The sequence below is a fragment of the Protopterus annectens genome, chromosome 15.part0 (genome assembly GCF_019279795.1).
Source record: "Protopterus annectens isolate FY-2018-M chromosome 15.part0, PAN1.0, whole genome shotgun sequence".
Taxonomy (NCBI): Eukaryota; Metazoa; Chordata; order Ceratodontiformes; family Protopteridae; genus Protopterus; species Protopterus annectens.
Window position 1 is genome coordinate 624,426,671 of NC_056749.1, and position 16,310 is coordinate 624,442,980.

The 16,310-nt window shown below is 43.3% G+C and overlaps 1 protein-coding gene across 1 annotated transcript in view; it reads right to left on the minus strand.

Moving 5' to 3' along the window:
* The window catches only part of LOC122789862 (U2 snRNP-associated SURP motif-containing protein-like), a 1,539,784-nt gene that overhangs the window by 1,453,326 nt on the left and 70,148 nt on the right, over positions 1-16,310 (minus strand). The window contains exon 2 of the mRNA XM_044057296.1: positions 9,939-10,078. The gene's annotated coding sequence lies outside the window, so the exon portion shown is untranslated. The remainder of the gene's footprint in view (positions 1-9,938; positions 10,079-16,310) is intronic.

The following is a 16,310-nucleotide window of genomic DNA, read 5'->3' on the forward strand; positions in this document are numbered from 1 at the left end:
CAGAAGCCTCCGAGCATTGCTCAAAACTCTCAAACTCAGATTCCACCCTAGGCCTCTTATCAGGAGGGGGCATAGAACCCCTTATCATAGTAATCAAATCCTCTGCCATTTTAAGCATATGTTTCTTAGGCAAAGACCCTGAAGTACTAGGAGAAACCCCCACTGAAGCAAAACTCGGCCTGCCCTCAGAGAAGCCTTGGAAACAGAAGGGAGGCTCTGACCACCTTAGGAAGAGAGGGAAGAACAGCCACCTGAGAAGCCCCTCAGCCTGGCCTACTTCCTGAGAGGATACATCCTGTAACAGTAAAGTCTCTTGAGACTCCAAAGAAACACCTGGCAAAACCTCCGGCTCCACTGAGCCCTCTAAAGAACCGACGTCTGGGACTGTCGGTTCCTCCACTCTAGGCTTTGCTGTTTTGTCCTTGCGCTTTTAGCGAAGCGGCCGGAGCATCCGGCGGCATTTTATAATTACAACGCTTCCCAAACACTAACCTGGCACAGTCTAACCTTCTCTTAATAGTGCGTTTGTTAAATCTAGCACAAGAGCGGCATCCAACAACGTGCTCAGGCCTAAACAAGGTATACACAAAGTATGGTAGTCCCTATGAGGTATCGGTTTCCCACAAGAAATACAGTTATTCACTTTTTCTGACATCCGGTTAAATACTGAGGCAAGAAAACCAAAATATTCCCCAACGGGTACTTAGCCAACTTTGATTCGGTCTGAAACTCTGGCTTCAGAAACTTTCAGAACGCCAACCTGCACTCGCAAAATTGCTTCTGCATCGGACCATGCGGCAAAAAAGACTGAGGATATGACGTCGGTCATGCGCATTAGTACCCTGACGTACTGACGTCAGTCTAATGCGCCCTGACCGACGTCAGCCATATACTTTGGTATTCGGGCCGACTGGACAGCGGACTACCCAATAGTTAGGACTGCAGCAATGTGGAATGAAGAACATCTCTGGTGTTTATTGTAAATGGATATTCAGTATTTTCATGTTTCATAGATTTATTATTAAATATTTCTATACCTTCCATTGTTGCTGGTCTTTTACAAACAGTAACATCTGAGAGTAGTTGTAAAAATGCAAGAGCAATCACCACGAAGGTATCAATAGAACACAAAATACAGCTGGTCTCAAGCAAAGTCCAATGGCAGTCGTTTAAGAAGATAGCAAAAACGTTTATTCGAATAAAATGAGCGCTTTCGCATAGCCAGGCTATGCTTCTTCAGATATTAATTCAAAATAAAATATCAGGTGTTTATATACAACTTTTGGCGGGCTCATTAAGTCATTGAATATGCATATTGCAACAAGTCAGCTAACAATTAGTAGTCATAGAGACAAAACACAAAAAACACAATTTAAAAAGCACTATTTAGACTACACAATTTAAAAAGTACATCAAGCAAAACTGATCGTATAACTTGTGTACATCATACTAAAATCATCATCATGTCAAACAACACTAATAGTTTAAAAATGGCAAAAATCTTGGAACCTCAAATCTTCCTTTTGAATTAACTGTAACATATATACATTCCTTCTTGTCAAGCCTAACAACAGTTACCTTATTTGGCATATCAAGATAAAATAAATGCTTCCACTGCTCACCGGCATGAATCCATCACTCGTAAATCTTCCATAAATCACATTAGGATATCCATGACCAAGTTACAATCACAACCTGCACGTTAGTACAACATACCTTTCTAGCATTAAGAATCCCACTAGATCCAAAAATATCTGCATGTTTGTAAATCAATTTTACTCAATATAGGAGATCTACATGCCCACGTAGCTATACACAAAACCACGTGCTTGCGTATGCCTAAAAAACATCTTAATCATCATCAACATCAGCGTTGTTTTGTTTTTTAGCCAGGGTCTGAAGGTAGTCTTAACCCTATTGACATTTTCGAGATGAAGTTAACATATTATGTATCCTATATTTACTGATAGTGTAGCTAGTATTTTAGCATTAAGATAGCCCATCTTCCCTATGGGGTATTTAGTGGCTTTTTAGCTTTATGACTTAGTACTTTGACTTAGTATATATGGTAACTTTATTATATGATGGTTCCCACATATGCTTTTCATTACAAGTCATCTATAGCGTACCTGGAAGGCTAGAGTTTTGAGATACACATTATGATCTTTCATAGTATGTATAATGCTATATTGTCTTTTGCCTAGTTTGGTTTGATACACTTTTCATAACAAAACATATATTGGGCTATACAACATATTTATATGAGTAAGTGCTATTCCGATATTTAATGATGGTTCGCATTCTATTTGCTTATATGCAGAGTTAGCTACCACTATTCTATTGTCTATATTTCGTATAGGTTGCTTTGTTCATATATTTATACACAGTTTTTTATACCCTATACATTTTTTGTCTTTTTTTGTCTTCTTTTATGAGTGACATTACACAATCTAATGTTTATAGATTTAGAGATGGGGAGTGTTTAGTTAAACATGTTTTATGGACTATGCCTTGACTGCATAAGTTTATATAGGTTGCTCTACTTCTAACTATATACATATATTATTTATTACATATTTTTTATATTTTACACATCCTTCATCGTCTCTTATGAGCGATGTTATTTAATTTAATTTCTTAACATCCAGAGATCGAAGAGCATTCAGTTAGGCAGGTCACATGAATTACTGTCTTGTCTGCTGAAATAATGAAGTTCTAAGCAACATAGATCAACGGTTAAATATAAAGGTTCAAGGTCTGTCTTGAAATGTAAGCCTTAGGAGTTAGGACCCGGAAGATCGTTTTGCTTTCCTTAAGATGTTTTTTAGGCATACGCAAGCACGTGGTTTTGTGTATAGCTACGTGGGCATGTAGATCTCCTATATTGAGTAAAATTGATTTACAAACATGCAGATATTTTTGGATCTAGTGGGATTCTTAATGCTAGAAAGGTATGTTGTACTAACGTGCAGGTTGTGATTGTAACTTGGTCATGGATATCCTAATGTGATTTATGGAAGATTTACGAGTGATGGATTCATGCCGGTGAGCAGTGGAAGCATTTATTTTATCTTGATATGCCAAATAAGGTAACTGTTGTTAGGCTTGACAAGAAGGAATGTATATATGTTACAGTTAATTCAAAAGGAAGATTTGAGGTTCCAAGATTTTTTGGCGTCATTTTTTAAACTATTAGTGTTGTTTGACATGATGATGATTTTAGTATGATGTACACAAGTTATACGATCAGTTTTGCTTGATGTACTTTTTAAATTGTGTAGTCTAAATAGTGCTTTTTAAATTGTGTTTTTTGTGTTTTGTCTCTATGACTACTAATTGTTAGCTGACTTGTTGCAATATGCATATTCAATGACTTAATGAGCCCGCCAAAAGTTGTATATAAACACCTGATATTTTATTTTGAATTAATATCTGAAGAAGCATAGCCTGGCTATGCGCCATTTTATTGAATAGCGTTTTGCTATCTTCTTAAACGACTGCCATTGGACTTTGCTTGAGACCAGCTGTATTTTGTGTTCTATTGATACCTTCGTGGTGATTGCTCTTGCATTTTTACAACTACTTTTTTCCTTGTTTGGTGAGAGCATCTTCAGCTGTGAGTAGTATTCCTGGTACTGTAACATCTGAGAGTAATTGCATTTATTTGGTGGCACTGGAGGCTTCATGCTCCTGAAAGTCTGTCTGCCCGATTAACATTACCATTTGTACAGTATCAATTTTACCATGAGTAACTGGGTACCCTATTAAGAATCTTAAAGCAACAGTCTAGGCAAAGGAGGCTTAGCTGGAAAAGTATGTGCCAGTCTTTCCCAGGTGTGTGTGGGGAAAATCAAATCTCATGTCTGTCTCGCAGCTACGTGGAACAGGGACACAGAGCACTGGTTTCTGCAGAGAGAAAGGTAGAATCTTATTTGGGGCCTGGAGAGGAAAACCCAGCCCCAGGACTGAGTGTGCTCCTTGTGTGCTCTTAAGGAAAATTGTGCTTGGTACAGAGAGCTCCATCTGAAAATACTGTGTGTATCCATTTTTGTTCTAAGTGAATGTTCCCCACTGGTGTCAGTGGTGAGGATTGACGCCCCTTGATTACTGGTCTAGAGGAGGGATGTCACAGTAGAGAAGGGGAAAAAAGTGGGCAAATGAACAAATTGATTAAGGGACAACTCATTCACCACCTTCGGCATAAAAGAACTAGTACGCAACCTGTCCTTGAGAAAACACCAAAAAAGAAGGGCAAGCCATAAGGGTCTGAAGCTCAGATACCAGTCTAGCAGAAGTAAAGGCTAACAAAAGAACAGTCTTCCAACAACAATGCTGCAGGCTCAGAAGTACCCAGAGTCAATTTCTGAAAAACCAAATTAAAATCCCAGGGGGGAGGAGGAACAAGCTTCGTGACGGGCCTAATATGAAAAACACTTTTAAGGAACTGTTTAGTTTCAAATCTAGAAGTCAAAAGGAGGAGATGAAGGCAGACAACTAGAAATAGCCAACAGTCAGGCCTTAACAGAATAATCCAACCCAGCATTGAGCAATTCACACAGATAAGAGAACCAAAGGAACATCCACAGAAAGTGGATCCAGATTGAAACATACCAAAGAGAAAACCTCTTCTATTTGGACAAGTAGAATTTCCTAGTATTGTGCTTCCTGGCCACCTGCAGGACCCCAAGCACAGCCGCAGAAAAAAGGTGTCCATGTGGAGTCAAAATACTATCACCCACAGTGTCAGATGAAGAGTGGACAGGTGGGGATGGATGAGAGATCCATTGTCTTGTGTGACTAGGTCCACCCTGCAAGGTAACTTGTGATGAATGCCCTCAGCTAAATGCAGAAGAGGGAACCAATGCTGTCCTGGCTAAAAGGGAGTGACCAGCAAGATTTTGGAAGCATCCTGTTGAATTCTGAACAGGACTTTTGCGATAAGAGGAAGGGGAGGGAAAGCATAAAGAAACATCCCTTGAAAGAAAGAAAGAAAGAAAGCAAGAAAGGAGTGCGCCCACTTTCCACAACAGAAGACCTAGGACTCTGGCACAAAATAGAGGAAGTTGTCTGTTCACATGGAAGGCAAACAAATCTAGTTGAGGAACACCCCACTGGTGGACAATGTCCAGAAACATCTCTACAAAGCATCCACTCATGGAATTGAGTTAAGGACCTGCTCAGTGTTTGCCATAATGTTTTGACCTGAGGGAATGCAAACTGCCTGAAGAGTCACTTGAAACTGGACAGCAAGATCCCACAACAGGAGAGGCAACCTGCAAAGAAGAGAAGAGAAGATCCTGTCCCCCTCCAACTGTCTACATACCACATCCCTGTTTAGCTGTTTGTAAACAACTTAAGAGGTCCTAGGGAGAAAAGATGATGAAAAGCCTAAATAGCCAGCAGACGGGCTCTCATCTCTGACAATAATGTGCTCCTTCTGTTGAAGAGGAGACCACACCCCCTGCACTTTTAGGAAGCCAAAAGCTGCTCCCCATCCAATGTCTGGAGCATCTGTGAACAGCTTCCCACAGGGAAGAGGGAGATGAAAAGGGAGCCCTGGATTTGGGGACAACTGCTGGATCCACCAGTGGAGTTCCTTCTTGAGATAAAGTAAAAGAGGAACTATAAATTCTAGGGGATGAGCATGCTGAAACCAAACTGACTTAAAGAAGCATTGAAACTTCCTCATGTGAAGTCTGGCCAGAGGAAGCATAAGGATAGTGGATGCAATGAAACTCCGATATTTCAGAAACTCCCTGACTGAAATGGAAGCCAAAAGAAGAAGAGTTTGAAGGAGGGAGATGAGGATGAATGCCTTGGGAGGAGGCAGGGATGCCAGCAAAAGCACCTTCTGAATCCTGCAACCCAGAAAAACATGGTCCCAAGAAAGAATCTGAGAAGACTTTTTGAAGTTTATTGTAAACCCCAGGCTCTAAAGAGGAGAGATGGTGAAATGGAGATTTTGCAACAGGATCGCTGGAGAAGTTGCCTGAAACTGCAGGTCATCCACGTATGGAAAAACTTGGATCCCCTGAAGCCTGCAAAAACAAATCACAGGAGCAAGGCATTTGGTGAATACCCTTGGGGTAGTAGAAAGGGCAAAGCAGAGCTGAAAATGCCAGGAAGCAACACAGAAAGGCAAAAGCTTCCTGAAAAGGTAACAGAGCTGAATATGGAGACAGGCATCCTTGAGATCCAGACTCCATCCAAGCCTGAGGAATCAAAAGGAGGAACAAAATCCAAAAAGTGGGCACATTCAGAAAAGTATTTAGATGAGAGGGTTCTAGAATTGTTCTTAAAGTACTCTCCTTTCTCCGTACTAGAAACATCCTGGAGTAAAACCACCCTTTGGGACAAAGACACCTCTAGAATAGTACCCAGCGTCAAAAGATCAAACCACCACTGGGGAAAAAGGAGAGTTGTTCCAGATGGGACTAAGGAATACCCATAAGAGAAGGAATGGATTTCCACACTATGAAATACCCCTGGTGAACAATGGACAAAACTCAGGAATCCTGAGTAAGCTGCAGCCGAAGAGGAAAAGAGAGGCAAAAGAGAGAGGAAATTGACTGGGAAGAATTGGAAAGTCAGGCAGCAGCTGGTTTATCTGGAAAGGAAGATTTCTGAGGCACTGGAGTCTGAAATGCTGAATGGAAAAAAGAAAAAAAGAAAAAAAAAAGAAGAGGAGGAGAGCAAACAATCTATTACAGTTTTGATACATCCAGATTTAAGTCTGCATTAATGAGTCTTTTTGCAGTTGGATAAAAAGTGTTCATGAATCTGGAGGTCCTGCAGCGGATACTCTGTAACCTTCTAGCAGAAGCAAGTTTAGCGAACCAACCATACGCTGGATGAAAAGTGTCACACTGTATTTTGCGGGACCTATTTTTAAAATCTCATTTCAGAGCACTTCTGTAAGGTCGGAAGACTAGTGCCCACAATCTTTTCTGCTATTCTTATTCTTTACAGCTTCTTCTTTTGGCTGCTGTACTGCTACCTAACCATACAGTGCAGCTGCTGGTGATAATGCTCTCGATGGCTCCTATGTAGAAGGTATTTAGAGCATTCAGAGAGCTTTGCTTTTCTCAGCCTTCTTAGGAAGTGTAGTCGCCGGTGGGCTTTAATTAGCTGGCCTGTGTTTGTACTCCAAGAATGATCCTCTGATATACGTACCCCAGGATCTTTGTAGTTTGGACTCTCCATTTCTTCACCATTAATCTTGAGGAGCAGGTGCATGGCTAGAGCTCTTTCTAAAGTCAATAATTTGTTTTACTGACACTCCGGTCCAAATTGTTGTTGTTGCACCAATCAGGGAGTTGACCCCATTCCTATACCCACTCTCGTCATCACCACTTACGAGTCCCAACATTGATGTCATCTGTGACTCGGATGAGGAGGTTATTGCTAGCTTTCGCAGACCAATCATGGGTAAGGATTGTGAACAGTAGAGGACTCTGCACGCAACCCTAGGGCACTCCGGTGTGGAATGCAATACCAGCACAGGTCCTTTTTGGTCTTCCAGACAGGAAGAGGATTGGAATCACCATGTTGAATGCAGAGCTGAAATCTATAAACAGTCTAAGACAGTTTTTATTCTCCTCAAGATGCTCCAATGTGAGGTGAAGTGCCACCGAAATGGCATCAGCAGTTGATCTGCCCAGTAGGCAAATTGCAATGGGTCAAAGGATTGGGGTAGTACTGAAATCAAATGTCTTTTAACCAGTCTTTCAAAACATTTCATTACACCTGATGCAAAGGTGATCGGCCTGTAATCATTTAGGCAAGTGGGGTTGGCTTTTTGAGCAGAAGGATTATGTTGGTAACTTTGAAGCATGCTGGTACTTTTTCCTGGACAAGCAAGGTATTGAAAAAGCTGTTAATCAGGACTATGCTGAGTTGGTCTGCACAACCTTTCAATACTTTCCCCCAGAATGTTATCAGGGGTTCACTTTTCTCAGCTGGTTCCTTACATCCACAACACTGAAGTTGAGTATTGCCTCCTTTAGGTCACTGAAAAGCTTTACAGCCTTCAGGATGTTTTTCCTCTTCAAACCTGCCATAAAATGTGTTTAGATTGTCCAGAAATTCAGTGCTGTCATTGCACTGAGCTGACTTGGTCATGTAGTCAGTTAGCTGTCGAATACCACGCCACAGGCTTAGAGTCTTTCGAATCCTCAAAGCATCCTTGTATCCTCTTTCCATATTCCCTCTTGGCCTCCTTGATATCCTCCTTAGTTTGGCCCTTGCCACACTTAGACTCTTCTTACCTTTTGGCTTTACAGATGACTGTCCAAATGAAGCTACCAAAGCAGACTTTGATGACATACACTAGAGATTCTGATTAGTTTTTTTCCCCCCAGAGGATACAACATTTGAGTTCAGTGTTCAACACAAAAACCCTCATGCATAATTTGGAGTAAGGTACTGGAAATGCTACGAGTTTCACAATTTACAAGCAAAATTTTTTTTTTTTTTTTTTTTTGAAATTTGGTCAACCCACCAAACAATTTACTGTTCAGAAGCCAGTCAGCAACAGTCTCTCGTCAGGTGACTTGCTCAGAGTACTTCAATAAGCTAATGGATAACAAAGAAATCAGACCCGCATCTACAAGATGAAACTTCCAAGTGGCTCACACAGCCTTTGTTTTGCACACTAAACTGATCTTGTTAAAAAACATATCACCTCTGTGATCAGTGGGTAGTGCTTCTGATTTTCAGATGAAAAGTGAAAAGGCAGTTTCCCTAGGGTATACAATGCATTCAAACAGCTGAGCTGGACAACTTGTGAAGCACAATAAAAAATTTCAATGAACAGATACAATTTTATGTATATATTAACCTAAATTGGATCAGCCAAAATAATATTTCTAATGGCTATCTAGGTAAACTGCATAAACTAAAGTGAATGATAGACCAGCTATTGCAATGGTGTAAAATTCATGAATGGAATACTAAAACAGGCAATTAAGAAGCAAGGAAGAGGGAGGGACTGGAATACAAATTTTACTAGTTTGGAGGTGCCCCCAACCTGTCTGTATGGAATGGAGGAAAACACCTATAGGCATTTTATGTCTCTTAATTTTTCACTCCTAAAATATCTGCTGTTAGTGGGAATCTAGAAGGAAAAGATAGGAAAACATGGAAATATGTATAAAGGCATGAGTGAAACGAAAAAAAAAGAGGAAAAAGCTTCCCTTTTTAAGGGGGGGGCAACAGAAAACGACATCACAGAGCAGCTACTTAAGCAGGGGGGTGCTGAACATGTGAATGGAGAAAATGTAGTTGGCAAATATTTTTGGGGAGTAGTAGGGCTACAACAGCACTACACAAGTTAAATTAGGCAAGAAAAATATAGGGCCAGATTCAATAAAGCCTACAGTAAGTGTACACGATACGTATTCAAGAACAGTCATCACATTTTAGTGCTTTCTAGTTGCTCAGAAAGACTACACTAAGTCTACTACACTTAGTGTTAACCTTTATGAATCCCTGTCAATACTTAAGGCTGCAAGAATATCAGTAGAAGAACTAAAATTATGAGAAAGAAGGTGCAAGTTATGTCTGTGTTGTCTGTTCACTCAAGAGCGTACACGTAGTGAAGGTGTTATTGAATCCCAGGGACAGTCTCAGTGATCGAGATCAGAGTTATTAACCGATAAGTGACATATCAATTATTATCAATAGACCAGAAAGCTCCTGAGAAGGAAAAAGATCTTGCTACCATGAAGGAGGAGGAGCCGAGGATACTCATGCTACAGCATTCTGTACTGCAGTGACAAATGGCAAGTGTAAACCAGGACAGTTTCTTACTGCCCCCCCCCCCCCAACATTCAAAGTTAAATATGTACGAAATAAAGGTCACAGCCTCTTAGCTTTCTTTCAGAGTAGAATCTACAGACTGTAGTGTAGCCTACAGCATAAAGTCTAAATGTCACTACCTGACAGCTAAGACTGTAACACCAAAATCTGGTCTTCACTGATCTGTTCCTCCTCCAGTGCGAAGACACGTCTCGTCAGCTTCTCTCCATCCAGACACAGGACCTGGAAAATGATGCTTCCTGCTTCCTCAACAGATGTCCTTTAAGAAATCCAAACAAGTTTTGTGTTAGCATTAGAAACTGTCTGATATGCTAAATCCCCATGAAAGCGATGATGTAGTTACAATGTCCCATCCCAAAATAAAAACCCTCAAATCTGTACAGCAGCCATAATGAATTCATAATGCATTACTTTGTACAGAAGAGTGTCAAGATACCCTACATGAGGCTGTAAGAAAAGCTAAGCACTACTTTTGCAAAATAGTTAAAGCAAGAAAAGACTTATGCAGAGAAGCCTGTCTAGCAAATCCATGACGACATATTAAAACTGAGAAAAATGTCACTTTTTTTTTTTTTTTTAATGAAAAAGTATTCTACAGCAAACCACACTGCATGTGCAAACTAGATGGAAATCTAATAATGGAGCTTTCTTAGAAATTATACACATTCAAAGCACCCAGTTTCCTGCTAAATGAAGCAATGAAAACATGCTTAAAACCGCATTCCTGAAATGGTTCTAATATTAGTCATTGATTAATGCCCAGACAAGACTACAAATGAACAAAATAGGTTAAAGCCTTAAGCCAATTGGGAGATGGGGGTTGAAACATGTAAAAGTGGAAAAGCCCTATACACCATACATCCTACAACCTCTGACTAACACAGGAGATCCAGCCTTGTAGAACTGCTGAGAAAACAGAGAAGCCCAAAAGCTATCACTGTTTGTTTACAGGATTACATATAAAACACACAAACATATATACACGTGTGTGTGTGTGGTCTGGTTCATGTTCGCCTCCAAAGCGACCTTTGGAATGAAAGAAGGATTCGTCTTAAGAGAAACTCTAGCCTTGAAAAAAGTTAGAGTGGTTGAGCCTGCAATTCTGAAACTCTTCTGGCTGACAACAGCCACCAGAAAGTCAGCCTTCCACAACAAATACTTCAGCTCATAAGTACTAGCAGGTTCAAAGGTTTTCTGGGCGAGACCTTTGAGTACTAAAGTAAGATACCAAAGGGAAGAAGGGTCCTAGGTGAAAACTCCTTTTAATAATCTTCAGCAGAGTCTGGAACAAGAAAGGGTAGAGGGAAACCCAACTCCCTTCCCAACATGGAAATTTGCGATAGCCCAGAGTTGCACCTTCAGTGTGAAAAACTAGCTCCCTCATGGAAAAGTGAACTCAAAAACATAAGGGCATCCGAAATGGGGGCTGAAAAGGGGTTTATATTCCTTCTTGGTGGAGGGCTTTTGAGAGGCAAGGATGTCACAGACAGGTGAAAGAAGCCTGGACTTTAGCAACATTATTGAAGTGTAGAAACCAAGAGGTTAGTTTGAGGGACCGAAGATTAGGGATTTGTCATCCCGTTGGATGTGAAATTAAATCCTGTCTGGGATCCAGTATCCATGGAGGATATTTGCTGTAAGACCACAGAAAAGGAAACCACACCTGACCAGGCCAGTGAGGGGCATGAGGATAAGACTGGTCTTTAACCTCCAGGTTTTCTGTAGAACTTTGGGTATCAGGGGAATCCGAGGATAAGCATACAGGAGACCCAGGGCAATCGTGGACTAGTGTCCCTGCAGGACTCCCCCACAGAGGGATCAGAGCGAAGTACCTACTGCACTTGTCTGGGGGGGGGGGGGCATAGATCACAACAAGGTTGGCCACAATGGCCGAATCTTGTTTGCTACTGACTGGTTCAGGGACCACTTGTGAGTACTCAAAACGGACCTGCTCAAATTGTCCGCCAGAATGTTGGATTCCCCCGGGATGTGCTTTGCAATAAGAAAGCGGTTCAAAGCAACTGCCCATACCCAGACCCTCATGGCCTCTCTGCAGAGAGAGTAAAAAAGGGTCCCCCTGCTTGCTGATGTACCATACCACCGACATGCCTTTCAAGACTGCCTTCCTCTGGGGACGATTGCAGTCTTGACTGACTTGCAACGCAAGGACCGCCCTCATCTCCAGGACATTTATGTGCAATATGGTCTCTGTAGGGTACCATGTGCTTTCATCCTTCCCTGAAAATGTCACCCACCCCAACAGGGAGCAGTCTGTGGGCACGGTGGCCAAAGGAGGGGGGAGGACAAAAGGCCTGCATAGATGAAGATCACCTGCGAGCATCCACCACTGCAGGTGGAGTCTGCAAGTTGGAGTAAGCTTGATCGGGGCGGATAGCAGGTGACAGGATGGGCCACTGGAGAACTCACATGAAGAACCTGGCTAGAGGCACCAAAAGGACAGCAGCCTACAAGGAACCTAAGGCTATGAGAACTAGGTGAGCTAAAGGAGATGGTGTGTCTAGTAAGCATTATACCTGCTGCCCAAGAGGGGATATCTTCTAAAAAGGGAAGAGCTGTAACTTGCATTACTGTGTTCATCTAAGTCCCGATGCATTCAATGTTCTGGACTGGGACCATCTTGGATTTTTCCATGTTCACTTTGATTCTCAGGTGGTGAAACAGGTGCAATATCACCTGAAAACGCCCGGAGTAGCTGATGCCTTCTGGGTGCCATTAGAAGCTAATAGTCCATGGAGGGAAACACCTAGAATCCTTGCAGATGAAGATACACTGCAACTACTGCCATGCATTTGATGAACACCCAGAGGACAGTGGCAAGGCCAAGGTGTAAATGTTCTGAAGTGGTAATGATCAGTCCTCTGCCAAAAGCGTAGATATCTCCTTGAGCACATACTTTGATGCGATTGCCTCCAGGATGCGTACTGACAAGCACATCCAGTCATCCTTGCGCATGAGCGGCAGAATGGGCTACACCGTAATCATGCACAACTGTGTCTTCTTGACAAATAGTTTCAAACTGCTTATATCCAGGATGGTTTGAAGGTCCCCGGTCTTCTTCGGTATCAAAAAAGAAGCATGAGTAAGTTCCACAGCCTCTGTATTCAGTTGGGACTAGCTGGATGACTCGTCTAGAAGTTTTTGTACTTCTAGAAGGGTATTCTCCCTCCGACTGGGTGGCACATTGGGGAGACTCTCCTCAGTGTGGGGAGGAAGAAGGGAAAAGGGAATGTAGTAGCCTCTGGATATAATGTTGAACACCAAAGCATTATTTGTTATGTCTGTCCAGGCTGCTGGGTGCAAGGACAGTCTACCTCGGAATGCCTCCAGAGTAGGAAGTCAGGCAGTGTTTCAGGAGGGCCTGTCAGAGAAGGGTTCGCTGAAGCTCTGGTTCTGTGGATATCCTCTCCTTCTGGGGAGGCATCTACCATTGAATCCTCTCCCACTGCCCTGGAAGAAGTTTCATCCTGCGAATCAGGGAAGTCCCCTTGGGATTTGCAGAACCACTTAATCTTCCTGCTCCACTGGTTCCTGGAAAAAGTCCACAGAGGGAAGAAAATTTGATCCCCACAGCAGCCAGAGTCTTGCCAGCCTGTTTGCTGTGGGTAAGAGTCCCCTTAACCAATGGTCCGAACAAAAAGGAACTGTCAAATGGGGGCGTTAAATCATACTGTGTGTGGGTTTGTGGACCCCTTCAATCTCATCCAAGCATGCCTCCCGAGGGCTATACCTGAACCAGCCACTCAAGAGGTTCCCCTCCTTCACATGTGAGATTAGCATCATCGAGTAGTTAGCAGTCAGTCAGTCAGTTTTCCTCAGGCAGAGACCGTGCCAGAGATGTGGAAAGTTCCTTCACCAGATCTCTCTGGAGGGGAGTGAAGTGTGCCAGGTAATTCAATGGTCTCAGTGAAAAAGTGGCTGAGGCATACACCCGCTTCCCACATCTGTCCAAGGCCCGAGACTCTATGTTGAGGGGGGGTGTCAGTAGAGCTCTGTTCGGCAAGCGCTTTTTTGGTGGCTGCCAACACCACAGTGGCATCAACCAGGAAACCCTTTCTCCAGAAAGGGCAATCCTGAGGGAGACTAAAGTACTTATCCACACATTTCGGGATCCGTTCCATGGTGTCAGGCTCCTTCCAAACTCAGCAGGTGATGAGGTCAATAAGTTGGTTTTCCGGTGGGGTCACCCAGGAAGTAGATGGCTCTATCCTAAATGCGTCCAGGAACACAGACGCCTCTGAGGAAGGTGGTTGGGGAGACAATCCACCCTTCTGTTTCACGATTTCTAAAATCTCCAAAGGAGTTATAGTCAGGTGGAGATCAGGGGACCCTTCTCCTTCATCAAAAAGTTAGTGTCCTCTATCAAAGACTCCAAGGGGGAGTTTATGTGCTTCCTCTTGCACCAATACTTCCGTAGGACCTCCTCCGTAGGGTATTCAGGGGAGGATTCTGAAGAGAGAGGAACACCTCACTTAGGAGTTGGCTGGAGTCTCTCCGGGTGGGGCTAACCATGGATCACATGGACAGGAGCAAAGCTTCGATCCACAGAGAATTGGGAAGGGCCTAGCGGAGGAAGGACAGTATCTCGAGATGTCAAGAAAGCTCTCTCTGCCACATGGAATGCAGAGGATGCCAGAGGAGCCTGCCCAAGACCCCAGAGGAAGCTCCTAAGGGAGAAAGATGAGGCCATCCCGGATTTGACATCACCAGAGGGCACCAGACCAGAGCTGTCAAAGGCCAAGGGGACAGCTCTGAGAAGGTAAAGGACAGGGCAGACACCAACTCCGAGGATCTGGCGTTGATCCCTCTTACAGAATCAAAGCTGAGCCAGTCTGGGACACAATTGGAGTTGGGGGGGGTATCCCACTATAAGACATTGGTCCACTCAGGATTAACAAGTCCTGCAACCCTGCAGCGAATCGGAGGAGGCAGCGGCTGAGGTATCTGGGATGGAACTCTCATGGATCCAGCGTGGGTCAGAGAAGGCAAAATCTCCAGCTTGATCTGGGCTTTGAGGAAACTCCTCAGCATCCAATCTATATCAGAATGAGAGAGCCAAGAGGACGGGGAAAAATGTGTAGACCTAACCGGTGAAAAGCTTGGTCGGGCAGTCTGAGCAGGGGCGGTGGACTTGCTCCAGTGCAGAGTATGACTCCGTGACCTGTAATCCAGGCAGGTGTGACTGAGTCCATTCCGGAGACGAGGAGCTATGAATCCTAATGACCTCTGACGGCCCCAAAAAGCTGCTCAGACCCGAGGTCACGGGATCTGTTAGGGTGGGAGGTTTGGCCGGTGCTAATTCTCCTAGATAAGTGGGACCTCTCTGATCCAGACAGACGTGAACAACAAATAAAGCAAGTGGGGATGAATCCGAAAACGTTGTTGTTCAGAAGCAGACATTCTAGAGGAAAGCGGGGGTGCTTCTTTTGAGGATTCTGGACTCCAGAGGAGGGAAGAAGCCCCCTCAGGATTCCTATCAGCAAGGTCCTGGGGATTGAAGGATAAGCAAATGTTGCATGGCATTTAAAAGTGCCCTGGATACAAGCAATACACACACCTCGTAGGCATCAGATTGGGGAATCTTATGCCCACAAGAGGCACACCCTCTTAAAACCAGATGGTTTCTCTGGTTTGTCTGACATGCTGCCACATACTCGCATAAACATGCGCTAAGACACCAGCGAGACACTACAACTAAAATATAACTTAAAAATACAGTGAAAGCTTGCCAGTGAAGAGCCTCAAGCCAGCCAGATTAGCTGGAGGAAGAATTGGCTTCTAACACAAAATTAAGATCCAAAGGAGGAGGCACCGGTTTTCTTGGAGGATGCCTATGCAAAACCCCTTTCAAAAACATTTTGACAAGAGAATGCAGTGAAATTAGAGGGTCTGTAGGTAGACATGCTGAAATGGTCAATTAACTTTGGGAGTAAGAAAGGCCAACAGTCAGGAAATCCTATGTGGCACACCTCATTATAGGTTCATACTAGGCTATCTGCCCTAGGGCATTTATAAGCCTAGCCCGAGTGTGTGTGGCTTTCGCCACCCCTTGAAATGAGAATACTATGCCCATTTAGGGTTTAGTTTACTGTGCCTCTGTCTAGTAGTGACACAGAAGTGACCCCCAGGGTAAACCTACGATCTCCCATCCACTCGTCAAGATTTCTCTTGAAGAGAGTCAGTGAGGGGCTCTGCTCAACATGGACTGGGATTCTGTTCCAGAGTGTAGGGAGCCTCTGGGTTATGAATCTTTCCCTCCAGCACGTCCTATTTATTTCTGTGTTGAGGTTCAAATCTCTCGCTCTCGTGGATTTGGATTTTCTGAGGTGGAGCATGTCCATTAATTCCGGATTGGACATGGCCTTGTACGTCAGACATAGATCGCCTCTGAGTAGGCGGTATGCGACTGAATAGAGCTGGAGTTTCTTCAGCCAGGCAGCATATGACATATGTTTGAGACGCTTGATCTTCTT